This window comes from Phyllobates terribilis, unplaced genomic scaffold (assembly GCF_046119375.1).
Source record: "Phyllobates terribilis strain yellow unplaced genomic scaffold, ASM4611937v1 Scaffold_4__5_contigs__length_816908805, whole genome shotgun sequence".
Lineage (NCBI taxonomy): Eukaryota > Metazoa > Chordata > Amphibia > Anura > Dendrobatidae > Phyllobates > Phyllobates terribilis.
Window position 1 is genome coordinate 58,598,399 of NW_027362764.1, and position 14,691 is coordinate 58,613,089.

The following is a 14,691-nucleotide window of genomic DNA, read 5'->3' on the forward strand; positions in this document are numbered from 1 at the left end:
AAGTTTAACTTTTTTATAACTTTTGATAGAAAATCATCTTAGTTTGAAAAATTATAGAATTGAGCCTGAAAAAAAAAAAATCGGGAGAATTTTTTTTGTGTGTGTTTTTACTTTGGAGTCAGGAAATTCTGCGGATAATTTTACCCATTTCTAGTTGAGTTAAGGAATTAAATATATTAATATGTGAGACTCTGCATTATAATAATAATATCACAGTGATGATGTGTTTACCCAAATATTTGGAGACCCATGTGTCCCCTCCCCCATCTGTGCCTCAATGTCATTGCCCTCCTGATATGCCATATGTAAAGGGTTTATGTCCTTGGCCAGAATAGGTAACTATTGCATGCTACCAATATCATTATTGCATATGTTTCATGTTAGGACTCTTCCAGTTTCTTAGGAGTCAAGGTTACACCCCTCAGCTTTTCTGGTTGGAGATGAGGGGTCACTGTGACAAGTTGTGTTCCAAAAATGGTCACAATCATTTCTCCATCTCCGCACCTACCACCCAAAGTTCGATGTAATAATGGAAGATGTGGCCAGCATGTTCGGCAGTACAGTCATCGGGAGAGGGCAGTGCCGCCTTAGGCGAGGATCCATTCTGAAGATAGCATTGTAAGTTTCCATCAGCCACTTTTCCCTCTAATGTGAAGCCACATGTCCTACTAGAACATTAAAAAGTAAATTTTGATTTATTTATTTTAATTTTGTCCAGCATGGAAAGCATATGAAACTTTTCAAATCACTTTATTAAGAGATTACTCATTTGGAGTACAGATGATGGCGGTGAGAGTTTCAGCTTAGCACCTGAGTCTTACTAAGGGCTCTTTCAAATGATCATTGCTCCAATCTTGGATCGTAATGCACAAACTGGCCATGCATATCCAAATCCCCAGCGAGACAGCTTCATGTATTTCTATGAAGCTGTTACGCTCGGGGTGGGGAGACACATGGCCAGTCCATGCATTGCAATCTGATGATAATGGACGTTCGAAAAGAGCCCTAACTCTGGTGATACGCTGCTACAAGAGATTGTGCTGATGAGAACAACTCTCAGAGGAAGAGACAGGAGCATTGCTGACCCTTTCACTGCCATCAGCTGTACTCCAAATGAGTACGTTCTGTTATAAATGTAGGTAAATAGACTGGGGAGAAGCTGGGGTTTGGAAGCCACTTACTTGCAATTTTTTGCACTAAGTGATTTTGAAAAGTTTCATAACTTTTCGTGCTGGACAAAATAAAAAAAAAAAATTAAAGTTTAGTTACTCCAAATTTTGGTTGGTAGATGCACTACTGTAATAGGCACTAAGGGAGGCGTTATGGGCACAGTTACATTGTAGATCAGCAATTTTAGCTGAAAATCGTGAGGCTCATCCAGGGAACTGGGTTGAGCTTGTAAAAGAACTTGGAAAAACTTGACGTTTCGCTGAAGCCCTTTGTTATTGAATTAAAGGGGTTGTCCCATCTGGGACATGTGTGGCATATCGACAGGATATGTATGTATGTTCTGCAAGTTTAGAAACTTCCACACAAGTGAATAAACTGAGCCGCAGATGGGCGGCCACCTCTCCGCTGACAGCGGTGCACCACGGAGCTCCATTCTCGAGGTAGATGTGGGTGCAAGAGGTGGGACCTGCATCGAATGGAAAAATATGGCATCCCCTATAAAGAGTAAACTATAAAACATGATCTTAGCTGTTGGGATCAGCACTAATAGCAGGGAAGAGGAAACATATTTGGTACCAAAATCCCTGTAGAGCCAGTAAGAGATATCCATAATTAGAGATCTACCATCCTGTTCCTCCCTGTAATAAATTAAATAATGGAAGTAGTAAAAAAAGATTCCGCCCTTTGTCTTTTGTAAGGTCAATGCAAAGGTAGCTCTGAAGGTTAGTAAGTTCTCCATTCCTAAAAAGCAATGAGAACTTATGGACCTTCTCTCCATCTCCGCGTCTACTAGCAACTGAATGGAAGAGGCAAACGCTGACCTCTTCTATAAAAGTTAGGTAAAATAAGACAAGCACCAGAGTCCCACTGTCCTGAGATGGGGGACCAGAACCAAGAATGGATCAGCATCAGGAATGGATCCTACTCGATCCTAATTTTGGATTCAATCATGGCTTTTTTTAACCTCCCAACTGGGCAATATCCTAATCTTATCAATGTCTATGAATTAAAATAAAGTCTACAATCAGAAGACCAAGCTCAAAAATGGGCTATAGAGAAATATTTTCAGCCACCATCTTCTTACCAGGAAAATGGAGAACATGATAACAGCCAATGTAAGAAGAGGGGGCCTTTACTTCCCGATTATACCAAGGACATCCTTCAAATATTCTAGGCTTTTACTTTATTGCCTCTCGAGTTGGAACTGGAATGGCTCTCTTAATATGGCCAAAAAAATAGACATAATGCACATTATACAATCAGTATGGAATGTATAAAAGGCAGAAAATTGGAAACTGCTTTGGTTTATGAAATTATATGTCATATAAATGTTCCCTGTATTTAATCTCTCAAAATTCAGAAGTGAAATGATTGGGTGACAGAAATGAGCAATTTGATTCATGCTGCCCTTGTCTATTCCTCCGAGACAACCGGTCCTCACTTCTGCATCCGGCATCAGGGGCGTCTCTGGCACTTAGGACATCATGTGAGACCTAGCTACTAGACATCACACAACGTCATGTGTGAGTTGCTCCATAACACCGTGACATCGCGGGACCCAGTAGGCACCGGAGGCACCCAGGATGTCGGTCCAAGGATGTCAGTTGCAGAAGTAAAAACCGGCTGCCGCGGAGAGCCGGACTGGACACTAGACCCAAGGAAGCACAAAACAAATTGCTCCTTTCTGCTGGGTGACCTGAGCACACATCAGAATCCAAAGTCAACCTTTTGGCAACAGCTCTCTGCTCTGGCTTAGAAAGCAAGTGTTTTTTTTTAGTAGATTACCTAATTTATGATGCCCATAAGAAATATGGAAAGGAGGTTTCCAGTAGGAAGTAGCCATTTTAAAATTAAAAAATAATATTTTAACTTAGAAAATACATTTTTTTATGGGAAATCAGAGTAATTATCTGGACTGAAGATGAGCTACTGATTGCACCATGCAATTCCTTATTTTCCCTGTGGAGGCACTGCAGGGGAATTGTACACTTGCCCTAGGCATCCAACATCGATTACAGGTGATTTGCGAGAAATCTTAGCAGTTAGAAAGTCATTGATTATTTTTTCTTGGGGTACTGTTCTAACATTGTCTAAAGATTGGCTACTCCTTTCACAGTAAGTGAATTTTCCGATAATTTACATTCGCAATACTACTATGAAATAATTTAGTAGTGATCATAGAGGGACCTTGCTTTATGAGCCACAATCAGGAACTTCTTTCTACTCCTCTCTAGACTTTGGAGTGCCCGATACAAAGACATACATTATTTTAGATGACTGCCGTGTTTTGTGGTGTCCCAAGCAATAGCAAATAATTATGGGGAAATTAGCAGTAAAACGAGATCTCAATGTGAAACATTATCAACTAAAAATACAAATTTAAAGGGGACCTGTCAATTGCCATAAAGATGGAATTTTATTACTTGGTGTAAATGTCGCTGTTTCCCTGAATCCGGCAATGTTTTTCTTTTGTTCCTGCGCCTCTCTGTTCCTGAGATATAACCCCTTCTTCCTTGCATGTAAATTATTTTTTTTAAGTCAAGTGGGTGTGGTCCTCAACTAAGTTTCCCTGAGGACCACACCCACTTCAATAAAAATGCAAGATTTATGTACAGGGAAAAGAGGGCCATATCTCAGAAACAGAGAGGCGCAGGAACAAAAGAAAAACATCGCTGGATTCAGGAGAACAGCGGCATTTACACCAGGTAAAAATCCATATATATTTTTGGTAAGTGACCGTTCCCCTATAAAATAAAATAAATAAAGGGGAGGTCTTTTTTTATATTTATTCAGATAGACATTTTGATTTTATGGGCATTTACCTGTTTAGGAAACAAAATTACACTGATCTCCAACAATATTAGTCTTAAGGGTTCTGACCAGAGAGAATTTCAGCTCAATACACCCCTCCGCTTCTAACTGATACAACAGATCATGCTGGGATTTCCCACTGTGAGAAAGGAAGGCAGAGCTGCTGCATGTAGGTGAAGAGTGAGTAATATATTGGTAAGAAGAAACCGGAGTATTACAAATGGGTAATGGTTGTTTCCATGTGGTGGAGTTTGGGTAAAGGGGGTGTTTTTTATGATCCCTTTGAATATCTGTTTGAATCATAAGAATAACATGGAATGCAAATAAAAAAAAAAAAAAGATTCTTTGCACTAGACCATAGCTTTAAAAGTGAAAAAAATTGTAACCCATCCCGCGCGTTTCCATTCATATTCTACATATGCTTTATTCTAAAAACCATGAATACATTACACATTGTTATAGAGAAGTACAAATGTCAATGTTTTCTCATCCAAAGCCTCGTATTAACAGCTTTGATGTTCAACATAATATTGCTAATTATAAGAACAGGCCCCAACGCCCAATGATATTAAAGTCCTTGTATAGAAATGTATACTAAATGATCCAGTATGAATTCGCTTCAAACATTTATTGCAAACGAGATTTTTTTCCCCTGCTTTTCGCTAAGAAAAGTCTTGCAAACCATTAAATAGTCGTATTCTAGGCTTACAGCCTCATAAGAAAAAAAATCTTAGGAAAGTTTAGAGACATGAGCATATACGTATGTGTTGCCTGAAATGAAATCGGAGAGATAAAATAACAAAAAAAAAAAAAGATGGCATGTAGATATTACATTTTAATCTTCATATAAATCACAAGGTAGCAAACCGCGTGCAAGGCTTGAAGCAAATAAGTGGGTGGAATATTGTTTTGAGTGATGAGTCCGCTTATGGTTGATGATCAACCGTCAAAAGTTCTCTCCGTAAGGCAAATGTCTTCTTCTTCCATGAATTTCTGCAGTTTTTGACTTTTTTTTTTTCTCCTGGAAAAGAAGAAAACACGAAGTGAACATGATAGGAAAATAAAAAAGTTTTGACCAATGACCATCGAAAGAGCTAACATAGGTAAAAATATATTTTTCTTAACCATAAGGGTTTTTTCAGGTTTTAGGAGTTAGAACTCAATGCTCGCTCATTGGAACCCAGAAGTAAATAGTTGACCTATTTGGTTCAGAGTTGTAACTTTTAAGGGTGTGAGGTTTTTTTTTGTTGTTGAGCTTTTGGAGTAGAAACTGCAACTCTCCAATGAACTCATGGTTTTTTAACTCCTCGTGATTTTTGGAAACTCATAAACTCGGTGTGAACACACTCTAACTGGCCGACTCCCGCTAACTTCCGAAGAGTCATGACTGTGTAAGTTCAACCAGTAATGTCCCATCAAAACCAATCTGCTTCAACGTTAGACCATTCAGATCTAGGCAAAAACAAGAACCAAAAGTTTCCTGCCATTTACCAAGCACCAATCCTCTTTACTAAAGGTACATTTACACCAGTCAATGCGCGGCGTTAAACGACTATCGATAGGCAACATGTTTTCAGGTCGGCTCTCTATTCGGTCGTTCTGTGCACATAGGCTGCATTTGTTCTCGGCAGCACGGTTCGGGTTTGTGTTTTTGAGAACGAATATCTTTTAGGCAAACTTTAACCTAACGAATGAGCATTTTGCTTGTTCATCAGGTGATAGGCAACCTGTTTACACTGCACGGTTATTGGCAAATGAGCGTTTCTAGGAACGCTGTTTGCCGATAATCATGCAATGAAAATGCACCTTTTGGGTTGGATCAGAATCCCTCCTGTGAGTTTTTGGAAAACCTTGTCCTGATTTCATAGGGAGGAATCTGTTCCAATTCCCATGCTGTTCATGGCATTCTGTTTTTTTTTGTAATTTACCAAAACTAAACTTTGGGTAGATCTGTTCCACTCCTGGAAATTTTTGGGAAAAATTTCCTTAATTAGATGAGGCAGAATCTGTTCCTAATCTCATCCTTGACTTTATATGAAAGGTTAGTAATACAATTACGTACACAAGTCCTTTAAAGAGTAACTGTCATTTCAAAAAACATGTCGGAAGTTATAAATGGAGAAGGTCTGGGTGTAGAGACCCCAAGAAGTAACGGAAGAAGCAAAAGCGCTAAAAAAAAAAAAAAAAAATCTATTGCCCTTTCTAAGCTAACGACCCTTTCTAAAGAAGACCACAGCTCCGCTGAGCACTTCTGCTTCTTTGTTTTAGCAATTGGAGATGGTCACAGCCCCTTCGAAGCCCAGTGACTACAACTCTTGATGTCACCATAAAGTTTCAAAAGTTTTTGAAATGACAGTAACTCTTTTAAAGGGGTTTTCCATTTTCAGAAAACCTGTGTCCATAGTGCTTTAGTCATCCAGTATTGAGTCTCCACCACTGCTCTGGTGTTTGTTGCTGTCAGCAGCTGTAAGATCATTTTGGCAGCACTGCAGCCAATCCGGTGAGCTTGGCGGCTCATGCCATCTACATGGGCAGAGGTGAAGAACTCAATGGCGTCAGTGTAGCGGAGACTCAGCGCAATAATAAAATGTGCCTGGTAACAAAACTTTCCTGTCAATGAAAAAACTTAAGGAATGGAGCACTGCACTCCAGTACCCCACTTAACTTTCTGTTAACTTTATGTTCGGGTTAAATATCCAGAATATCTGAAAAAACTTCAAACAGTTTTTTTGCATGGACAGTTTGCTAGTCAGAACCAAAGCAAACTAAATTAGACCTTGGGAAAAGTTTGCAGGGTAAGTTCTGAAGGAGGCATATTAACAATGTGTCTAGAGCTTAAAAATAACAAAAAAGGGTTTCAAATAAGACATTCGACCCTCAAAAATAAGACTTCTTATGTAGAACGTTGGGTTTGTACCAAGAGAGACTATTAATTAATGTAAGGTGTAAGTCTTCACTTAGTCAAATATTTGTCTGGATGGCACAGGGACACAAGAAGATAGAAGATACATTCATTTTTATGAATGTGACTTATAAGCTGGCCTTACTCCCAGTATAGGGGCTGAGCTTGGTGACAAAATTGAAAGGATTTCAATTTGGAAGAGTCTCCGATATCTAGATTATTCATGTATTAGCAAATCCACCACAACAGCCTTATTCTTGAGAAAATTTCCTTCATCCGTGGTGAAGCTGTCCTAGAATGGTATCTAAAGGGTCACCTTCTTCTGGCCCTAAACACCCAGGTCTCCATGCAAGTCATTCAGTTTATATTCATCCCCCCCTTCATCTATGAACAAACTAATTTTTATTTACCAAAATTTTTTAAAACTGTTTGGCAAATTCCAGTCAATAAAAACCCTACAAGAGCCGGCATCATGGGAGCCACCTCCATCATCCCATAGTAGTAGGATCCAGCCTTTGATTATCATAATATTAGCTCCAAACTCCAACATAATGAGCGCCGTATTTAGAGGTTTTTTTTTTTTTTAGTAACTTGGAACTGATTATTTTAGTTGCTCGTCTAGGATTAGGTTGTTAGTGTGACATCCTGATCGCACCATCAAAGCTTCGGCACGTAAGATAACGGGTTTCTTGCACAGGCACCGTGCCATCTGCCTTTTAATTTACGTATCACGGGAATGGAAGGGGTTAAATGTTCAACGTGGCTCAGTACATCTTGTCGTACTTGAAAGTGACTTGTAAGCTACACAAGGTTGAGGACCATTATCGTAGATCGTCTGTTGAAGACTCGTTTGATGGCTTCAGTGCATGCGTATATATATTTTAAGGAGATCGTGTCCTTGAAGACCATCACATACTTAGACCATTAAGTGCTGACTTTCCATTATATAGTCTGGAGAATCAAGCTCGGTAGTTTTTTTTTTTTTTTTTTTTTAGTTTTGCAAAACTTAAACATTTCAGGTGATAAATGGATTTTCAGCACTTTTCAAACAAAATTCTTGTAGAACAGAACATAAGTTATAGAAATAAGAACAGGAACTGTGGAAGACGACTTCTTTCCAAAAAGTGACAAGCTGCTAAAATCTTCATCCGTAAAGAATCTGGTGACATTTTTTTTTTACAGATACATAATAAAAATGCCAAAAATACCTAAATAATCTGTTTGTTCTGATATTGTTACACCACAATTTTACAGTGAAGTACCATGTAAACCAACAAAGAAATGGTCAACCACTTCTGGTTGAGTCTCCAAAGCGCATTCTACCTGCTCCTATTTCTCCTCTTCTCTGTAAGAGCATAATGATATCTGGCCGGTCAACCACTTCCAGATGAGCCTCCAAAGCTCCTTCCACCTGCTCCTAGGTCTCCTCTTCTCTCTGAGTAAGGGCATAATTATATGGAAGAGCACAGGCTGCAATCAGAGCCAGGCTTTGTTGCTTATTGAGCCTCAATGGCCTGATGGTTAAGGGGGTAGCCTAGTTCACGAACAACCCCTTCCGGATCCCTATATTTCCAATCAGTAAAATAATAATACTTATACTCTCCTCTAGTGGTGTCAGCACTGGCTCTCTTGGGGCTCACATGACATTATGTCATGCGATCCCTGCAGCCAATCAACGCTGACTTCACTCTCCCCTCCTTCGGTTAAAAAAAAGACATCCAAAGGAAGTGAGAGCTGCTGCTGCTCTCACTTGCTCCGGATGTCAATTACATCCATAGGAGAGAAGAGTGAAGCCACTGATGTCACGTGAGCCCCAGGAGAGCCACTGTCGACACTGCTGGAATGGCGCCTGCATAGGAGGTCAGTATAAGTGTTATTTTATTCAGGGGAAACATAGGGGTTGTCTGGGTAGTGGACATCCCCTTTTAAAAAGACCTTGTTCCAATTTGGTACTAAAGCCCTGGAACTTCAACTTGGTTCTCTACCCTCGGCACTCTTGTCATTACTGGCCATTGACAAAAAAAACAGCGGTTGCGGCAAAATGGGGACACTTCACACGGTCAACTGATGGTCAAGGGAGATGTTAACCGTGCATATCCGATTTCGGACTGACAATTTCATTGTTGTCCCAGAGAAAAGTCACCGGCCACCGTGTCAGCATGCAGGTTTCTCATAGAGAACTAGGAAAGATGGCTGTCAGACAAATGATTGGTTGGCTCTTCTACTGGCAGCCATCTAATATGTATGGCTAGCTTCAGACTATCCCCCCTCAGAGCTTTAATATCTGACTCCCTTCAGGAGGCACAAAAAAAAAAACCTTCAGGAATTGAGAGGTTTGGTGGTTTTCATAGGACACAGAAATTTTGTTGACCCTTCCGGGGGTCCGGGACGTCTTGGAAGAATTGACAAGTATGCTCTACTGGATGTTTAATCAGCTGACACATAGAAATGTCTTTCCAGATTTCCTTGTATACTGATTTAAGCTCACACATCTCGATTTCTGATTGTTATAGAATAGTCGCTTTACAACAAACCTCAGCCCAGCCTTAATATAAAGAAGTAAAATGAAAAGCTCAATGGTTTTGCACAGGACAAAGCGGACATTTTGGGGTGAATCACGATTCCAAAAATGCATCATGCTATATAAAAAAAAAAAAAAAGATGAAAAAGGAAAACAAGGACTCTCGCTGCGCAGGTGAATGACCTGTGGGAGCAGACCATGCCTGCCAGGATTTCTACACATTGCAAGCATCAGACAGAGAGTAACTGATTAGATCATCTTCTACCTGCCACCGACTAGGCTCCGGAGACTAATTAGAGGAAGTACTGCCTGCACAGGCACCCCATTGACACCTAATTTGCTCAGCCAAAGCCCTTGGGGAGAATGTATTATCTGTGCAGCTGCGCTTTCTGCCCTACTGAATTTAGACATAAGCAAACCAGTTCTACTAAGAACAATAAGGCCCTCTCTGGCACAATGACATTCGGAGAAAATGCACACATACATATAGAAATAAAATAATCCATGCCCTTGTTCAGAGTATTTTCTCACGAAAAAGAAATGTATGCAATATATAGATTTTTCTATATATAAACCTATATTTTTTTTTCTACTGTTTTACTAAATTATTATTTTAAGATTTATAGTTTTGAGTTGTTTTTTTCTATGCAATTTTTTTTTCTGCTGTGTAAAATAATGAAAAGAAAAAAAATAAAAAATCTTAGGCTATTAATCTATAATCATGGGAGTTCAACCTACAGAATCCCCCATTGATCAACAGTAGTGTGACCGTGCCTGGTACTGTAGCTCATCTCAGTCAAAAAGGTCCAGTTTTTGCTCTTCTTTTATTGCCGCTGTTCCCCTGAGTATTCGGTTTCTTGCGGTTTTATTTTTTTCTGAAAACTACCATATGGCTCCAGAGATATGGGCCTTTTTAGTTAGTGCTTATTCTTCTGGTCGTAAGGGGGCGTGGCTCACAGGATCATTATGTAAAGAAGTCTTAAGACACGCCCCTGAGGATCCTGTGAGCGGCGCCCCCTAGGTAAAGGCTTTAGCACTAAATAAAACAGTCCATATCTTTGGAACCGTATGGCAGGATTCAGAAAAACAAAAAATGACATACTCAGGAGAGCAGCAGGAATAAAATGAGAATAAAAACTGGACACTTATGATCTAATGAAAGGTTCTCTTTAAGCCAAAGGTATCAGTCACAGTCACATTTGTATAGAAGTCATTATGGGCCCTGCAGTGCTCCAATGGGATCTTCATTCCGCCGACCTCTGGGATCCCAATGGATCACACAGCGATAGCTTATCAACTGTAAGATCCCTTTTAATCAAAGTTCACGGGATAGGGACAAACAAGCACCAAGTCCCCCAATCTTACATGTTTAGAGGTTCATCAGTAACACAAATGTGAAAATCCATGTGATACTATAGTAGATGGGAAATGACTTCCTGTAGGCAAATATATTCTATCTACTGAGGAATATGTTGGCCCCATATATCAATAGTAATAAGCAAATAATCCACCGACCTCTCAATACTTTCCCTGATTAATTTGATAGACGCATGTATACAACCACCCGTCATACAGAAAAAAAACTAAAATATCCAATTGTTAAGGCCCTTTAATTCCAAAACTGTTCCATAAGGAACATTGCCATTCCTTTGTTACACTATGAGGTTATTATCGGCCTCATCATACTAGAGATCTGGTGGGGCTTATCTAGGTGCCCTTCTCGCAGACGTAGCAGGGTCACTTCCTAAAACCTCTTTCCCTATTATGGGATTAGGCAGGTGGTGCGTCATCCTTCACCTCCCCCCTTCCTTTATACCTTTTCTTTTCCATTTTTTCATATTGCGCTTGTTTTTACTACCCTATACGTACGCTGCATTTGTCCTCTTCTGTGTCTCCTCATTGTCCTCTTTTACATTCCTATTATACCTTACAAGAGACTAAAAACATTTCAAGAGTAAAAGAAAACAAAAAACAAAATGACTGCTGTGTGTGAACAGCGCCTTCCATCTGTACGTAGTGTAAAATTTCAGGTATTCAACGCTACGTCCATGTGGGATATGTGGCGGCAGGATGCCCCGTCTTCTGAGTCTCCAAAGCATGGACACTACTGTTAACAGCTCTCACAGACGGGCGGGCAAGCAGGCACTATCCCCGACAGTCAGGGCATCATCAAGTGTTCTTCATTGAGGAAAGATAAGGATCCATGGATCTCGTCGGCAGAGATGTCTCATAAATCGCTGTTAACCTAACTCGTCACCAGAGCCTACAAGTTGGAAGTTTCTACTCTTGGCATCAAGGGCAAATTGGCCATTAGGGTAGTCACCAAGGGCCCAGACCTGGAGAGGGTCTTTAATTCCCAGGGGTTCAGATCACTTTACGTTAACCCCTACATGACGCAGTATGAGGTATCACTTCCTTATCAGTAAAGGCCTTGACTAGACTTAAAAGTGGTTGTTTCATGCTGTCTTCAGGAGTACACTGCTCCCCTGCCTCCCGGCTTCATAGGGGAGCAATGCACTCCTGATTAACAATTTGGATAAGTAGCATTGTCACACTGCTGACCTGAAATGTGTGCTCTCCGATTCTGCAAGCAGATGCAACTTTGCCTCTGCAGAATCAAAGGTACGCTGAGGAACTGAGTCGGGCTGGATCGAGAGCAGCGCTTGCAAGCTCTATGGGAAAGAGCTTGTGAGCGCTGCACTCCTTAATTAGGCAATGAGCAGTAAACAATAAAATTAAAAATCTCTCCATTGGTGAAAATGAGAAGATTTTTAATAAGTAATTTGCAAAGTTGTTTGATTTTACAACCCTTTTGCAATTTTACCCATTTATGAGGATGAAACGACTCCTTTAAGGGGGTGTTGATTCTCAGAGAGACAACTGATCCTCTCTACCACTACTTATGTAATCAAATACTGTGGTTTTCCACAACTTGATCCCACATCTATCGCTTATGTGTTGGGGGTCGTACTCTGCGCACTCCGATCGGCTGGCTCGAGAGATCGGAGAGCCGAGCGCCCTTCGCCGTTTACACGGCACAGCTCCGTACATTTCATTGTTTCTGGTATTGCAGCTCAGTCCTATTCAAGTAAATATGTTAAAAAGTTACGGGCAATATATATATATAATATATATATGCACATTGTATCATTTAATTTTTCTTCCATAATTAAATTATTGCCCGAGATCGCCTGTGATTGTGAAATACAATGGCGGAATGAAATGTCCTAGAGCCAAAAGATTTAAATCAATGGTGTAAAATAAACCCCATAAATATAAAGGAAATCTTTTTACATGGCTTTTTCCAGAACTTTAAAAGCTCAGTATCATTTATCCATATTTAAACACCTTGGAGATTTGCTGTGTGCTGCCATTTTTTTTTTCATAGTCCTTTTCCATCTCTCTGGAGAATTGTGTAATTTATTTTCTAAACTCTTTTTTTACTTTGACACTCCGGCAGAACCTCTCTCTTACCCCTTACATTGTCTAAGGAGATTTGCTGTGCAAAGAACAAAGTCTCCCAAGCCTTTTGCAATTACCATTTGAATCAGCTTTCACAGCACAAAGAATGGTGAGATTTCCAATATGAATCTCTGTGTAAGAGAAACCGGCCTCCATTGGGCAGCGAGGAGGATGGAGGGAAGAGTCTGGTTTTAATCATTTGTCGGAAATGTTATTTATTAAATAGGAAAACACGAGTTACAATTAATATGTTAATTATTTTATTTTTTAATCAAAGTAGTATTTTTGTAGATATCGAACTCTCCTATCTATCATTTATTTATTAGGCATTGCTTATATAGTGCTATCATATTTCACAGAGCTTTACATGGGAGTTTGTATGTTCTCCCCATGTTTGCGTCAGTTTCTCCGGTTTCCTCCCATACTCCAAAGACATCCTGACAGGTAATCTAGATTGTGAGCCCCAATGGGGACAATATAATGTATTTATTTTTATTTATTTTACTCCCTTATATAGCGCCATTAATTCCACAGCACTTTACATACATTATTATTGATTTCCCCATTGGGGCTCACAATCCACATTCCCTATCAGTATGGTCTTTGGAGTGTGGGAGGAAACCAGAGAACCAGGAGGAAACCCACACAAACACAGGGAGAACATACAAACTCCTTGCAGATGTTTTCCTTGGTGGGATTTGAACCCAGGACCCCAGTGCTGCAAAGCATCAGTGCTAACCACTGAGACACCCTGCTGCCTATCCATTCACTATCTATCTATCAATGACCTTGTAGGCGGCATAGATAGTAGAATTTTAGCATTTGCAGATATTAATCAACACAGAGGAGGATAATTTAGTATTACAGAGGAGTTTATATAAGTTGGAGGCTTAGGCTGAGAAATGGGAACTGAAGTTTAATGTAGATAAATAGGCAGAGGACATAAAATGAATAAATAAATAAACTGTCACTGAAAAAGACTTGGGTGTATGGGTGGATGGCAAACTCAACTTTAGCGACAAGTGTCCCCTTTCTGTGCTCCACGTGGTCCTGAGATAAAGGCCCTGATTTATCAAGACTGGTGTTTTTCATGCCGGTCTTGATGAGCAGACGAGGTGGAGTACAAGGCGCTAGATTCATAGATTAATTAAGATACACATGCAAAGCAGAAACAGAGCGCTACTGCTCATCATCAGCTTGACATCATGCCCCTATCCCGCCCAAGCTCCGTCGTCTTTGTAGGAGCTTGCCAAAAAATGGTGTAAAAACGCTAAAAGTCGCAAATTTTTTGGCAGCCTCACGTTGCACAAAAATTGACACTTTTCAAAGCATGCTTTTTAAGCCAGTTTTTTTTAAAAAAAACTTTGATTAATCAGGGCCATTGTTTCTAAGGCTCTATTCACATGTTCATCAAATTATTCCTGTTTTTCTGTTGCGCTTAGAATAGACAAACCGAATGAGGATATTGGGCATTAAAGTTTCAGCAGGAAGAAGAGGGGCCTCATTGATTTATATGGGATCTGTCTGGTTTCAGTCTGTTTATTTTAAAAAGGAAGAAATATTTCTGCATTCTAGACTTTCTTTTTCGTTCTAAAAAACTGACATCAAATGGAAACCTGGTGCCGTCTTTAGGAGCCTCTCTGCTTCTGTCTGAAACATGAATGCACCGGGTCCTAATTCCATTTGTATGTTCTTACAGGCATATAGGAGGCTGTTGAGTTTGGATCCGGAAATCCACGGTTGATCCAGAAATCACTGACTGTGAAAAATGGACATGTGAATGCAGGCCAAGTTGTTTGAGGGTGTGGCGGTGTCTTCTTCATTT

The 14,691-nt window shown here is 40.0% G+C and overlaps 1 protein-coding gene and 1 long non-coding RNA gene across 6 annotated transcripts in view; one reads left to right on the forward strand and one right to left on the reverse strand.

The window, feature by feature from the left end:
* The window catches only part of LOC141264951 (uncharacterized), a 94,598-nt gene that overhangs the window by 68,543 nt on the left and 11,364 nt on the right, over positions 1-14,691 (forward strand). The gene's annotated exons all lie outside the window — the stretch shown is intronic.
* CDK14 (cyclin dependent kinase 14) overlaps positions 4,752-14,691 on the reverse strand; it is a 628,470-nt gene continuing 618,530 nt past the window's right edge. For all 5 annotated transcript variants that reach the window (XM_073677399.1, XM_073677397.1, XM_073677401.1 and 2 more), the window contains one exon: positions 4,752-5,002. The gene's annotated coding sequence lies outside the window, so the exon portion shown is untranslated. The remainder of the gene's footprint in view (positions 5,003-14,691) is intronic.